Raw genomic sequence first — 15,522 nt, forward strand, 5'->3', positions numbered from 1 at the left:
TTAATGAAACACCCAGCATGGGGGTCTGAGAATGCAACCTAGCTTCAAGCAGTCGGTTTACAATTGTTCGTTGAGAGACTGCTCAGATTTATGCTGCAGTCACTGCTCAGATTTATGCTGCAGTCTCCCATCTATCCTTCTGTGTGGACCTGTGTCGGGTCTGTGAGTGCTGGAGCCTTCTTGTGTCCATTGAGTAACCACTCTCTGCATTAACATTGCACTACAGGCAGTCCATTGGGAGATTTAACGATATGATACCTCCATTTCAAACATGCCAATTATCCAACCTCAGACATTCAGTTGTTTGGATTTCTAAAGACCCATTTACACGCAAGAATTATCGCTCAAAATTCATTCAAACGACCACGAACGAGCGATAATCGTTGCGTGTAAACGCTACAATCGTACACTTTTCATCTGAACGATGATTTTTAGGTGAATTTAAAATCCATCCTTCAGACCCCAGGCTGTATTCTCCACGGGAGCTGGAGATTACATTGTATTCTTTCAGCAGCCCTTGCGAAAACAATGAAACAGATTGCAGAGCTCAGACCACCTCCATGCAAATGACACTAATAAAGTGTTAATGGACATTAGTGTGCATTAACACTTTATGCAAAAATCATTTGAAAGATAGTCTTTGTATCTAAATGGGGTTTACCTCATATTTGGTCACTGGCATATTTGGTCACTGACAATCTGTGTATCTTCTTAGATAACACGGTTTACAACCTATAAACTGAAACAATGTAGCATTTTGCATAACAAAGGGCCCTATGATTTGCATACTAATACACATACTTCATCCTGACAGCCATCTCAGTGACGATCAGTCCTTTATGCAGGAGGATCATCGCTCAGTGAACAGAGGCAGAACGGCTGCGGATCATTCTGGCCCATCTGACTCCAATCACAATAAGCATAGACAAACGACTGCCAGTTAAAGTGAATGATGCAGTGACAGACCAACGACAACTTTATGGTCTGTCACTGCATGCGCTCATACGGCTCAATGATCGAGCAAACCACTCGATCTTACGAGCAGTTTGCACAATAATTGTACCGTCCAATAGGGGCATTTTTTAATATTTAAAAAATGTTTTGCTCTTTATTTTTGTGTTTATATTGTAATTACCAAGACTTTTACCCCCTACCAGACACGCATTATGCATGTATAGTACAGTGGGACAGTAGTTCCCCCAACCTGCAGTATATGTACAGGGCTAGTTATATGGAGGTTCAGACCTATCCAGAGTAGGATCGCGGCTGTAACTGTCAGCCTCAGCCCCGCTGCAGCTGGCAGTATCGAATTAACTCCAATCCCGGCAACATAACCTCCTAAATGCCATAGTTATCCTGTTTCCCTGGAAATAAGACATACCCTGAAAATAAGACATAGCATGATTTTCCTGAATTTTTGAGGATGCAAAAAGATTTTTCAGGCTTTTTGAGGATGATTGAAATATAAGCCCTACTCCAAAATTAAGCCCTGCTAACAGTTAATTAAAAAAGTCAATTTAAATAGTGTCCAGGCAGCTATACATGTAAAAAAGTTAAACCTTTTTGAACAAAAATTAATATAAGACACTGTCTTATTTTCGGGGAAACACGGTAATAGCGGCTACAGCATTTAAATGATTTGAAGCCCGCTTACATACCCTATTGGCCCCCAACAATGCGATCACAGGGTGCCTATGGTCATCATGGCAGCTGCAGGTCAAATAATGGTCTCTTGGTCTTCCATCTGCAGTGGCTTGATTAGGCCTTACTGTCAGTAAAGTAAATGGCGATTTAACATAATACACTGCAGCACATAAATAGTTCAGTGTATTATATAAGCAATCAAACAATCGCATCTTCAAGTGCCCTTGTTGGGTAAATAAATGTGGTAAGAAAAAATTTTCCTGTTAAAATAAAAATTACCTTAAAAAAATTACAATTTTTCCAATTAAAACACGATTCACTATGTAAAAATGCAAAATAAAAAACCTTACAAAGTCGGTATCTGTGCATTCGTAACAACGCATACTGTAAAGTCATTGTGTTATCCAACCCAAACAGTGCACACCATAACAAAAAAAGCCAAGAAAAACGATGCGAGAGTTGCTAATTTGATCATCCTGTCTCCCAAAAAAGCTGAATGAAAAGAGATCAAAAAGTCATCTGCATCCTTGAATGATGCCAAAGAAAATGTCAACTCATTCCGCAAAAGCTAAGCCCTCGCACCGCACAGCTCCAGAGACTGAAAACGACAAAACTTTTGCCTTTCTGATCCCTCTCTCTCCCCCGCCGGCCCCCTGCCCGAGCCTGCTCGGACGAGAATGCAGTTACTCGAGAAGAGAGATGCTCGCTCAAGTACCTGCCTTATCCGAGCGTGCTCGCTCAGCTCTACTTGTGAGGTGGATTTTCTTCACAGCAATTACAGAGGAGTAAAATAAATAAATAAATCTTGGTATTTGTATAGCGCCAACTTATTCTGTAGCGCTTTCAGGTAATTATTACTTATTACCCCCCACCAAGCTGGGTTCTCATTTTACCGACCTCGGAAGGCTGAGTCAACCTTGAGCCGGCTACCTGAATCATGCGGGGATCGAACTTGCAGCCTTTAGGTGAGAGCTTACACTCTGCACCACACGAGGCTCAGTATAAGGCTGGGTTCACACGGGGTGGATTTGCTGCGGAAATTCCGTGCGGAATTTCGCCGCAGCAAATCCGCATGCGGCCGCTAATCCCGGGATTAGCCAGCCATGTGGACGAGATTTCTCAGAAATCTCATCCACACGGGACGGCAAATCCGCTGCGGCTAAGCCGGCAGAAGCCGCTGCTACGGCGTGGATTTGCCGAACGCAGCATGTCTATTTTTTTTTTTTTGCTGCGGCCGCGCTCTCCTATATGGGAACGCCGGACGCAGCGGAAGAGCAAGTGACCGGGCCGCTTCAAAGCCGGTTCTCCCGGCGGAAATGTTGCGGTTTTTGCTGCGGCCAAACCGCGACATTTCCGTCGGGAATCCGCCCTGTGTGACCGCGGCCTAAGACATTGCAGTAAGACTTGTACTGGTATATATGTAGTATTTAGCCATACAGGGGAGAAAAGATTACCGTAGCTATGCTGTGTGCGGCTACAATGGACCAAAACTGACTACGTAGAAATGCTAAAATACTGCTAAAATGACTGATCAGAAATAGAGAAGGATCCCTGCAAGAGTGTGATAACTGTTCCCAACATGGCGGCCATCTTATATGGCTTTTATGAGGCGCGGCCCCTCTCTGAGAGGATTAAGAATGACGCGAGAAATGTTTGATGCTTTTCTGAGGTAAAATATTTAGAGAAGTAACTCTGCTTGCTTTTATCTTCCTTCTACCAATTAGACTGAATGTAACCTTGAATTTCACTGAGGTGATTTATTTAGTTTAGGCCGGTCACTCACGTATCCAGGTGCCAGGTATCATACTTCTGGCCCGCTTCACTCTCTGAGGCACCCGGACGCTTCCAATCGTACCCGCACGGGAGCACAACCACCGGCATCCAGTCAGGACGGCGTCTCCTCACAAAACTCCTGCCTGTGTCACCACAGCATGTGCTAGCTCCTCCCCCTAGCCTGCTCAAACACACAGAAACCTCTATGCACCGGTCTCCTGGCAACCAATCAGCAAATCTAACCGCAGTGCTGCCGGGCAGATTATACATTAAAGACATAGCGATGCTTTACACAAAGCACAGTCGTAGCAACAGAATATAACATGGCTGATGGCACGTGGTTCCTGCAGCGCCACGCTCCGGGCCACTACATTGCCATCCCCACATCCTCAGGCGTAGAGTTCCGCAGTCTAGCTGCTCTTACAGTAAAGAACCCCTTTCTATGTTGGTGATGAAACCTGCTTTCTTCTAATCGTAGAGGATGCCCTCTTGTTACCTTCGCAGTCCTGGGTATAAACAGATCATGGGAGAGATCCTTGTATTGTCCCCTCATGTATTTATACATAGTTATTTGGTCGCCCCTTAACCTTCTTTTTTCTAGAGTAAATAATCCCAATTTGGATAGCCTCTCTGGGTATTCCAGTCCCGTCATTCCATGTATTAGTTTAGTCGCTCTTCTTTGAACCCCTCCAGCACTGCAACATCCGTCCTGAGCACCGGTGACCAGAACTGTGCGCAGTATTCCATGTGAGGCCTGACGAGTGCCTTATATAGTGGGAGGATAATGTTCTCATCCTTCGCCCCTATACCTCTTTTAATGCACCCCAAGACTTTATTAGCTTTTGCAGCAGCTGCCTGGCATTGGTTGCTCCAGTTTAATCTACAGTCCACTAGTACCCCCAGGTCTTTTTCCATCTCCCTTTTCCCTAGCAGTAGGGAGTTTCAGGGGCTTTACAAATGTGACATGGAGTCTGAAAATTATCCCAGTAAAATATGTGCTCCACAAAACAAATGGCCCTCCTTCTCCTCTGAGCCCTCACTTGTGCCCAAACAGCAGTTTGCACCCACATATGGGGCATTTACGTACTTGGAAGAAATTAGGTGACAAATTACAGAGTGGGGGGTGGGGGGTTCTTCTGTTGCTCCTCATGAAAATGTAAAATTTGGGGCCAAACCTACATTGTTTTTTTTTCTTAATTGTATTTATTCGTTTTCAAAGCCCATTTTTAAAGCACCCATGAGGTCAAACATTCACTTTACCACCTAATGAATTCCCGGAGGGGTGTAATTTCCAAAATGGTCTCTATTGAGGGGCGTTTCTTATGTCTTGGCACTTCTAGGTCTCTGCAAACCTGAAATAGTGCCTGGAAAATATCACAACATAAGGGGGGCTCCCAGATTCAGAAGCTGCTCCTTCATTTCTCAGGAATGTGTTTGAGTCCTGGGGGCCACACGTGGAATATTTGTAACAACTGCAGATTCAGGGTAATAAATACTGAGTTTTGTTTATCTGCCAACCTTAGCTTTTACAGAAAAAACTGATTCAGGCCTCGGTCAGACAGGCGTTTTTTCGTGCGATTTGCGATTGCGCATGCGATCTTCGCATAAATAGAACCATTGCTTCGCAATGGCATTGGTCACATGTCCGCTTTTTATGCGGATGTCCGATAAATTATAGGACACGAGGAATCGCAGATCGCGCCTATCTGCGATCTGCGATTCCTTGTGTTCTATTATATGCGCTCAATGGGGCTGGCGGCAGCAGCGCCGACCCCATTGAGTACATATACTACAAAGATCATTCTCCTCTGCCACAGCTGTAACAGCTGTGGCAGAGAAGAAAGATGTTCGCCCATTGAAGTCAATGGAGCCGGCAATACAGCCGGCTCCATTGAAAGCAATGGGCTGCCGGCGAGCGCGGGATGAATTTTCGGGAAGGGCTTAAAAATATAAGCCCTTCCCTGAAAATCATCCTAAAATGTGTAAAAATAAAAAATATATATATACTCACCTTGTCCCTGCAGCCGGAGTTCAGCCGCGGCCGGCCGGCAGTTCTCCTGAACTGCTCTGTGTAGTATTCAGCAGCCGGGGATTTAAAATCCCCGCCTGCTGAATGGGCTGCCTCTGATTGGTCACAGCCCTCACCAATCAGAGGCAGCTCTCACTCACCCATTCATGAATTCGCCCAAAATGCTGCTAGCTGTAGATTTTTCGGCTCTGGTCACGCGATTTGCAGATGCGCATCCGTTATGCGATCCGCAAATCGCAGCAAAAAATGGTCATCTGACCGAGGCCTCAGGGTGACTACCCACTACAGTTTTTTTTCACTGCAAAATGCACAGCGTTTTTTTCTCTGCAGGGGTCTTTGGGACTTGTAATGTTAAAATTGTGATCGCGCAAAATTGCAATTTACCACGAAATCGTGATTTTGCGCGATCGCGATTTTAACATTACAAGTCCCATAGACCCCTTCAGACAAAAAAAACACTGCGAATTTCGCAGTGAAAATAACTGTAGTGGGTGGTCACCCTAAAATAAGAAAATCTGCTAAAAAATGCTTATCCTCCACTTTACTTTATTTCCTGTGAAAAACCTCAAAAATTAACATACTTTGTAAATGTTGTTTTGAAAACTTTGAGGTGGAAGTTTTTTTTAAAATTGAGTGATCTATAGATAAACCCTCCCCTCCCCCCCACCCCCACAAAACGCCCTAAGTCATCTTAGAACTTCTTAGAAAAATTAAGTTTTGAGTATTCTTTTCAAAATGTGAAAAATTGCCCCAGTACTTATTATAAGCTTTCTGACATCCGAAAAATAAAAGGACGCTTCCACAATGATGCCAACAAAAAGTGGATGTATTGTAAATGTTTATTAAATCTTTTATTCCCTACTAATTGCTGTATTTTGGGTGGCAAGGGAATCTGTCTAGGGGCTCATGCCCACCGCTGTAACGGGCTCCGCCAGTGTAATATAGCAGCGGAGTCCGCCACGGCGCCACCCCAAAACCCCAATACTTACCACTCCTGATCCTCTGTACGCGCCCTGCATGGAGGGCCGGCGTGCATGCGCAGTACACCGCATGACGCGACGGCAGTGTCAGATGACGTGTGCGGGGCTGTGTATTCACGCGATACTCCTGCTGTGCTACAGCGGAAGTATAGCGTGACGGCCAGCTTCCATTGACTACAATGGAAGCCGGCCGCACGTATTCCTTTGCATTTAGAACATGTTGCGGTTTTTTTTTCGCGCTGCAGAATTCCGTGGTGGAATTCCACAGCGTGAACATTGAGCTATTAGGTTCAATAGAACCTAACAGCTGTGGGGCAACACTGCGGATTTCTGCCACGTACAATGTGTCAGAAATCCAGTTGTGGGCATTAGCCCTAACAAGCAGATAATTCAAAGTTTAAAAATTGTTAATTTTTTAAATAAACTTTAGATTTTTAAAAATAAATAAATACAAATCAGCTTCTACGATGAAGTAAGTTCTAGGCTGGACCTGGGAGAGTCTATTGATCTCGTATATCTGGACTCAGAGGTGTAACTTGAAGCTCCCGGGCCCCAATGCAAAATCTGTAACAGGGCCCCCAACTATAATGCTATATTCATAATACGGGGCTCCCTATATGGAGAAGAGAGACCTTATGGGCCCCCTAAGGCTCCTCTGCCTGGGTGCAACTGCATCCCCTATAGTTACGCCAGTGTCTGGACTTCTGTAAAGCATTTGGCACCGTGCTACATAATAGGCTGATATATACAATGAGACAGCTCGGATTGGGTGAAAACGTGTGTAATTGGGTAAAGAACTGGCTCAGAGATAGAAAGCAGAGGGTGGTAATAAATGGTTGGTACTCTGATTGGGCCACCGCCGCTAGCGGGGTGCCACAGGGTTCAGTATTGGGCCCCATTCTGTTCAATATATTTATCAATGACCTGGTAGAGGGGCTGCACAGCAAAATATCAATATTTGCAGATGACACAAAATTATACAATATAATTAATGCAACAGAAGACAAGGTACGGCTACAAACGGACCGAGATAAGCTGGGGGCTTGGGCAGAAAAACGGCAAATGCAGGAAACGTTCACCCATATGAGTGAAGCCTAACTTTTTTGTTGTCTCCGCCCTCATCCTTCATAAATACTCTGCTATCCCTTACTGCCCTGAATTTTGTTTCCTAGTAGAGATGAGCGAACGTACTCGTTTCGAGTAATTACTCGATCGAGTACCGCCATTTCCGAGTACTTCAGTACTCGGGTGAAAAGTACTCGGGGTCAACGGGGGGCGGGGGGCGCCGTGGGTGAGTGGGGAGTAGCAGCGGGGAACAGGGGGGAGCCCTCTCTCTCTCCCCCCCACTCCCCGCTGCAACCCCCCACTCACCCACGGCGCCCCCCGAATTTTTTCGCCCGAGTACGGAAGTACTCGAAAATCGCGGTATTCGGGTGAAAAAGGGGCGTGGCCGAGCACGTTCGCTCATCTCTATTTCCTAGCACAATAGACCCCCTTCTATTCAGGCAGAGATTATCTACAGCATGTACAATTACACCCATTCAAAGGTCAACCCAGGCTTCTAATAACCTAGACTGTCCTCACCAAGACTTGGCACATGACAGAGGAAGCATTCCAGAGAGCTTTCCTGTCAGCTTTCAGTCTATTTATTTCAAATTATTCTTAAAGGGGTTATCCAGAAAGTGTTTGTCGGGATACATTGGGGTGTAGTGGCTGACGCTCGTAATTGCAGGCACAGTTCTTATTGAAATCAGTGGGAGCTTTTCTTGTAATTGCAGACATGGCTTCCATTGATTTCAATTACAGCTGCTCTTGTAATTACGAGCGTCTGCCACTACACAGTGGTCGGAGCAGTGCTTCCACTACAACCTCAGTGTACCCCAGCGGCCACTACCTCGATAACCTCTTTAAGCGCCCTCTGTCTACCACATATTCTGGCATTACTTTCCATGAAGACCACTATATCTGGGAAATCCACAATCCATCCCAGTAATTTATCCACCCATTCCACCCCAAGCCGGACCCTGGCACCATGGAGACAGCAAACCATTTGTTTAAGAGGGTCTTAGTAACAAATCCCTCTGAGGTGTCCTCTGGACACAACCTGTTAGTGTTGTAATGATATTTGGTAATTTTCTGAGTTTAATAAAAGTAAGCAACATACTGTAGAACACATAGAACAAAATGACTTTTACCGGTTACTAACTACACTAAATCAGACAAGAAGTCAATGACAAGGAAGGAAAAAAATTCTATTGGAGGGGTGAATGTGGCGCAACCTTCAGACAAAGATAACTGTAATGTATATTTGCCAAAAAGATCTAAGTTAATTATTAACATTCACTGAAAGAGCCAAAAAATGCCATACCTGACAGGCACAGTCGCCCTAAGGCAGGCACAATCACCACAAAGAAGCACAATTGGCAATTTTTTTTTTGCCAAAATGCAAAACTAACCCCCCATTTATTAGTATATATCAATATTCTTTGTATGCAGTTTGCTAGAGATTTTGGGGGAGCCCAAGATGTCAGCCAGTATGGCCTACTTTGGAGATAGAGGGCATCCCACTGCTATGTCAGTGAGTGTTGCTATCCTGTATGGTGGGGCACAGCCATCTTTGGTTGGCTTCTTAGGTATCGTTCACATGTACATGCTGTGTCTGTTTCCAGTCGCTCCTCCCCAATCTGGGCTGGGTTGAGTGGGTGACTGCATAATAGTCTGCACTGAACAGTCTGGCAGACTGCATTCTATGAGGGTGTACGGCGATGGCTGCTGCCCTATGGCGAATGTGCCTACTTTGTGGCAATTGTGCCTGCTTTATGGCGATTGTGCCTGTCAGGCATTGCATTTTTTAGCTCTTTCAGTGAATGTCTTTTCTTTCACCTCTGTGATTTTAGTTTATTAATAAGAACCAGCTGGTAAATGCGTTTCAAGGTATGTGAACCTCTTCCTCAGTACTTGCTGGGGAAACATGTCCATAACAGTTCTGACTGAAAAAGTTCTTTTGGCACTGTCAGGGACACGTATCCCCAGTGAGTACTGAGGAAGAGGTTCGCATACCTCGAAACGCGTTTACAACTTGGTTCTTAAGTCCCATTTATATGCAAAGATAATCTTTCAAACAAGTGAAAGATTTTCTGATCTATTTGCATAAAGTGTTAATGGCCATTAACAGTTTATCATCTTCATTTGCATGTAAAAGGGCCTCCAGGAGCTATTTACAGAGCCCAGCATGTGATTAATCACACGCCCAGCTGTGCACACAGCTACATTGTTCTCTTAATGGCTGCCTGCAATGTTACAATGTCATCTGCTGACTCCCGTGGAATTAGCAGCGTGCGCTCTACTGAGAGATACTTTATCTCTCACTAGCTGAACAATGGATTTTAAGTTCACCTTAAAATAGTCGTTCAAGCGAAAACTGCACGATGCCTGTATTTACATGTAACGTTTATCGCCATTTTTGGTTGTTTGAACGAATTTTGAGCGGTAATGGTTACGTGTAAATGGGCCTGTATTGATAAACAAAGATCTTTTGGGGCAAATATACATCACAGTTATGCTTGTCTGAAGGTTGCTCCACATTCGCCCCTCCAATAGAAAGTGTTTTCCTTCTTTGCTTGCGATTCTATACATCTGCCATGTGGGCATAACTTTTCATAGGGTGGGCTGCATCCTCTTAAAGTACAAAAAAGACATCTCCGTCCTATCCATGTGACCAAGCTCCCAGTCCTTCCTACACCTGGGTTGCTCCACTTGATCTTTTTTCTATTTCTACGGACAGGAAGTCAATGTCCAACTTGATTGGGATATTTCTCAAGGTAGGTATTAGTAACTACTGTTTTGGCATTGAAATGCAGCAATAGTGTTGATTTTCCTTTCTTCTGTCTTTGGTTCTTGCTTTATGCGAATGAGTTGGAACAAGTCAGTGAAGATTTCTTGAAAGATTAGCTTTTTTTTACGAATGTTATTACTATGTAATAGGCAATGACGACACATTTTTGGCATTATGACACAGTCTACTAATCATAGCAACCTTTGGGGCCTTAGTATATCATTTTTGGCTTGTTTAAACGTTAACTTCAAGTAGATAGTGCTTACAGAACAAAGGTTAAAGACAATCACAGTCTCACTGGAGGAACGCGAATGTAAGGACTATTTTAAGCATTTGAAGTTAAAGCGATATTCCGGTGATTCAGAGGGAAAGTTACTTGCTTCATAAGGCAATAACATTTAATTTTGCAATATAATGTTATAACATGTTCTGCAATGCAGCAGAGATATTGCTTTACCTGTCGTCTTCCCCCTGATTAGTTCTATATGTATGCTCCGCTGTTTTACAGGTAAGACATGCTCAATACCTTCAAATGTTGTAATACCGACCCAGTTTGTACAGTCGTGAATTTGCACTCATCACTAACTGGCAATGGAGCATTGTGGGAGATTTAGTTTTTGCACTCCATGGCGGTCATTTTAAACCCTTAAGGAACAAGCACAGTAAATATATGGCGCTTGGTCCTGGGCTTTAATCCTGTTCGATAGCAAAAAAACGGGGCAGGATTAAAGTCTCGCCTCCTGCAATCAAGCAGGAGCAGGTCGGGTCCTCAGATGCTAGTCACAGCTGAGAACCCGGAGGAAAAGGGAGAAGCAGTTTTCAACCGCCTTTGCTTTCTTCGTTTCTGGGTACATAGCGCTCAATGAGCGCTGTGTACTAAGAAGTGAAAGTGGAAGTATTTCTTCCACTACGTGACCCTGCGATCACGTGACTGCCGGGATCCCCTGTTACAACAGAGCTGCAGGGTCTTAGAAGACCCTGATCATCTCTGCCAGTGAATACTGTCACTACAGGGGGATGTTTTCCCCTGTAATGTGTGCTCCTATGGATGCCCCAACTACAGTAGAACAGTGTGAAATAAAAAAAAAGACCATGTGAATGACCCCCAGAGTCTTATATGACATCATGAGGGTCACAGATGGTAAAAAAATAGTCACATAAATAAGTAAAAAAATTACAGAATAAAATAAAAATATATGCATAAAAAAGAAAATGACTCAAAGCCAACGCCAATCAAAAACGTTGCCATATGCGCCCTGTTATGCAAAACCATAAATATTATATATCAAAACATCCGAAACAAAATGATGAACCCGTTCCCATACTTTATTTTAGCATAAATTTGCTAATTAAAAAAAACATAAAACATGCATGTTAAAAAAAAATCATTTTATTTAGTTTTTTACCCCCCAAAAAACTAATAAATTGGGAAAAAAAAGTCAGTGACAAAAATATTTAACAAATAGTAGCTGAAGGAAAAAAAATGGGACAGAAAAACCACCACATGAGTAAAATGAAATCCCTAAAAAATGTCTGGTCCTTTAGGTACAAAACAGTCTGGTTCTTTAGTGGTTAAATAACAATTTGAAAATCTTTCATCCCTGGACTCCATAGGTTACCTGCTTTCAACCCATAAACTCAGTTTATTGGCCTAAAAGTAGGTGACAGATTCCCTTTAAAGATTTTGTACAGCGGAAAAGACCAATTTATAGCCAATGACTGACTTTTTAACTGTGGTTCTTGACAAGGACTGAAACAAATGCGACCTGCAGTGTCAACTTTTCAGTAGGCATATGTCAAGCTCATTGGAGTGAGAAGAGAGTGGTCTTTTGGCTGTACAAACTTTCTAGTCTATGTTCAGCTTAAAGGGGTTGTCCAGGAGTGCACGCCAGTTCTTCCTCCTTCTGTCTACAGAGGCATTCTCCTGTCCTGGGATGTGTTTTCACAAGCAACAAGAATGCTGGCATTTCTCAACAACCACTTTAAGTCAGTAAAAATTCTGCAGTGTAAACTATCTATCTCATATTTATCTATCTACATATCTCATATCTATCCATCTATCTATCTCATATCTATCTATCTATCTATCTATCTCATATTTAGCTATCTACATATCTCATATCTATCTATCTATCTCATATTTATCTATCTACATATCTCATATCTATCTATCTCATATTTATCTATCTACATATCTCATATATCTATCTATCTCATATCTATCTATCCATATATCTCATATTTATCTATCTATCTATCTCATATCTATCTATCTATCTATCTATCTCATATTTATCTATCTACATATCTCATATCTATCTATCTCATATTTATCTATCTACATATCTCATATATATATATATATAAATCTATCTCATATCTATCTATCCATATATCACATATCTATCTATCTCATATCTATCTATTTATATATCTCATATCTATCTGTTTCATAGCTATCTATCTCGTATTTATTCATCTCATATCTATCTATCTGTCTATCTATCTATCTCATATCTATCTCTCTATCTCATATCTATATATCTATCTATCTATCCATCTCATATCTATCTATCTGTCTATCTATCTCATATCTATCTAACTATCTCATATCTATCTATCTATCTATCTATCTATCTATCTATCTCATATCTATCTCTATCTATCTCATATCGATCTATTTATCTATCTATCTCATATCTAGCTATGCATCTATCTATTAATCTAACTATTTCATATCTATCTACCTACCTATCTCATATCTATCTATCTATCTATCTATCTATCTATCTATCTATCTATCTATCTATCAATCTACTTATCAAATATCTATTTATCTATCTATCTATCTATCTCATATTTATCCGTTTCATATCTATCTATCTCATATCTATCTATGTATCTATCTATCAATCTAACTATTTCATATCTATCTACCTATCTATCTCATATCTATCTATCTATCTACTTATCACATATCTATTTATCTATCTATCTATCTCATATCTATCTGTTTCATATCTATCTGTCTATCTCATATTTATCCATCTCATATCTATCTATATATCTATCTCATATCTATCTATGTATCTATCTATTATCTATCTATCTATCTATCTATCTCATATCTTCCTGTATCTATCCCATATCTATCTGTCTCATGTCTATCTATGTATCTATCTCATATCTATTTATTTATCTATCTCATATCTATTTATTTATCTATCTATCTATCTGTTTCATATCTATTTATCTCATATTTATTTATCTATCTCATATCTATCTATTGCATATCTATCTCCTATCTATCTATCAATCTAACTATCTCATATCTATCTATCTATCTATCTATCTATCTATCTATCTACCTACCTATCTCATATCTATCTATCTATCTATCTATCTATCTATCTATCTATCTATCTATCTATCTCTCTATCTATCTCATATCTATCTCTCTATCAATCTAACTATCTCATATCTATCTATCTATCTCATATCTATCTGTCTATCTATTTATCTATCTATCTATCCCATATCTATCTATTTATCTATCTATTTCATATCTATCTATGTATCTATCTATCAATCTAACTATCTCATATCTATCTATCTACCTACCTATCTCATATCTATCTATCTATCTATCTATCTCATATCTATCCATCTCTCTATCAATCTAACTATCTCATATCTATCTATCTATCTATCTATCTATCTATCTATCTATCTATCTTCTATTTATCTATCTATCTATCTCATATCTATCTGTTTCATATCTATCTATCTCGTATTTATCCATCTCATTTCTATCTATCTCATCTATCTATCTAGCTATCTATCTATCACACATTTGGGGGCCAGACGTATTTGGACAGTGACAAAGCTTTCATAATGTAGCCTGTATGAATCACCACAATCCTAAATATGTGATTGAAATGCAGCTTTACTTCCAGGTTTTCAACCGAAGTATTGCATTAAATGTTTAGGAATTGAAAACATTTTTTACATAGGCTCAAAAATAATTGGACGAGCTAGCATAACTTAAAATGTAAGAACTATTTTTAATACTGAGATGTGAATACTTTGCAGTTCGCCTGTAGTCTGCAATGCATGGACATCACCAAATGATGAGTTTCTTCCCTTGATATACTTTGCTGCCTTCAGTTGCTACTTGTTTGTTAGTCTTTCTGCCTTCAATGTTCTCTTCAGCAATTGAAAGGCATGCTAAATCAGGTTAAGGTCAGATGAATGAATCAGCCATTGAAGAATATTCCATTTCGTTGCCTTAATAAGCTCTTGGGTATCTTTTGTCGTATGTTTTCAGACATTTCTATCTATACCATGAAGCACTTTCGTATAATTTTTGCGGCATTTGCATGAATATAAGTAGAAAGTCGTACACTTCAGGATTCATCATGCTTCATCTATCTGCAGTCACATCATTCATAAACACCAGGGACCCAGTTCTGTTGGCAGCCATACGTGCTATGGCCATAACACTGCATCCACCATGATTGACAGCCGATGTACACTCCTGATCCCTTCTTCTCCATACTGTTCTCTCCCCATCATTCTGCTATGAGTTCATCCTGGTTTCATCTGTGCATAGAATCACGTTCCAGAACTTCTTTTAGAAGTTTTCTAGCAAAGTTCCATCTGGTCTTTCTGTCTTTGAGTCTTACCAGGGGATTACATCATGAGATAAGCCTTCTGTATTTACACTTATGTCTCTGAGCGTGTTCTTGACTTGGCTAGACCTTGTTATGAAGTGATTTTTCTTTAGTAAGAAAAGAGTTCTGCAGTCATCCCCTTTAGTTGTCTTCCATGCTCTTCCAGAACTCTTGGTATTGTTGATCTTGCCAGTGCCATACCTGAGGCCACAGCAGACAATGAAGCAGCATATAAATTGTCCATAAATGACTGTTATTCCTAAATGGTTTATGCAATATTCTTGCTAAAGAAAATGTGTTATCAGACAATGACCTATTGTTTAAATCATGTTTGCATATTAAATCTATTAAAAGAGAAAAACTTTTAGTTATGTTCCATGTCACGAAGTATGTTTTAAAAAAATCCTGATTTATTGCAGTTTTCACTCTGGCCACTAAGCCAATAGTCTGAAACTCGCTGTTCTGCTGCCTCAAGGACCATAGACACGATAACAGGGGGCGACTCCGTGACTTCTATGGAAGAGTTTTGTAGGCGTAGTCTGTGACCTATGTAGAGATGATTGTGAAAGGAGGCTGAGGTGCTGAACT

Source organism: Eleutherodactylus coqui, chromosome 5 (genome assembly GCF_035609145.1).
Source record: "Eleutherodactylus coqui strain aEleCoq1 chromosome 5, aEleCoq1.hap1, whole genome shotgun sequence".
Classification (NCBI taxonomy): Eukaryota; Metazoa; Chordata; class Amphibia; order Anura; family Eleutherodactylidae; genus Eleutherodactylus; species Eleutherodactylus coqui.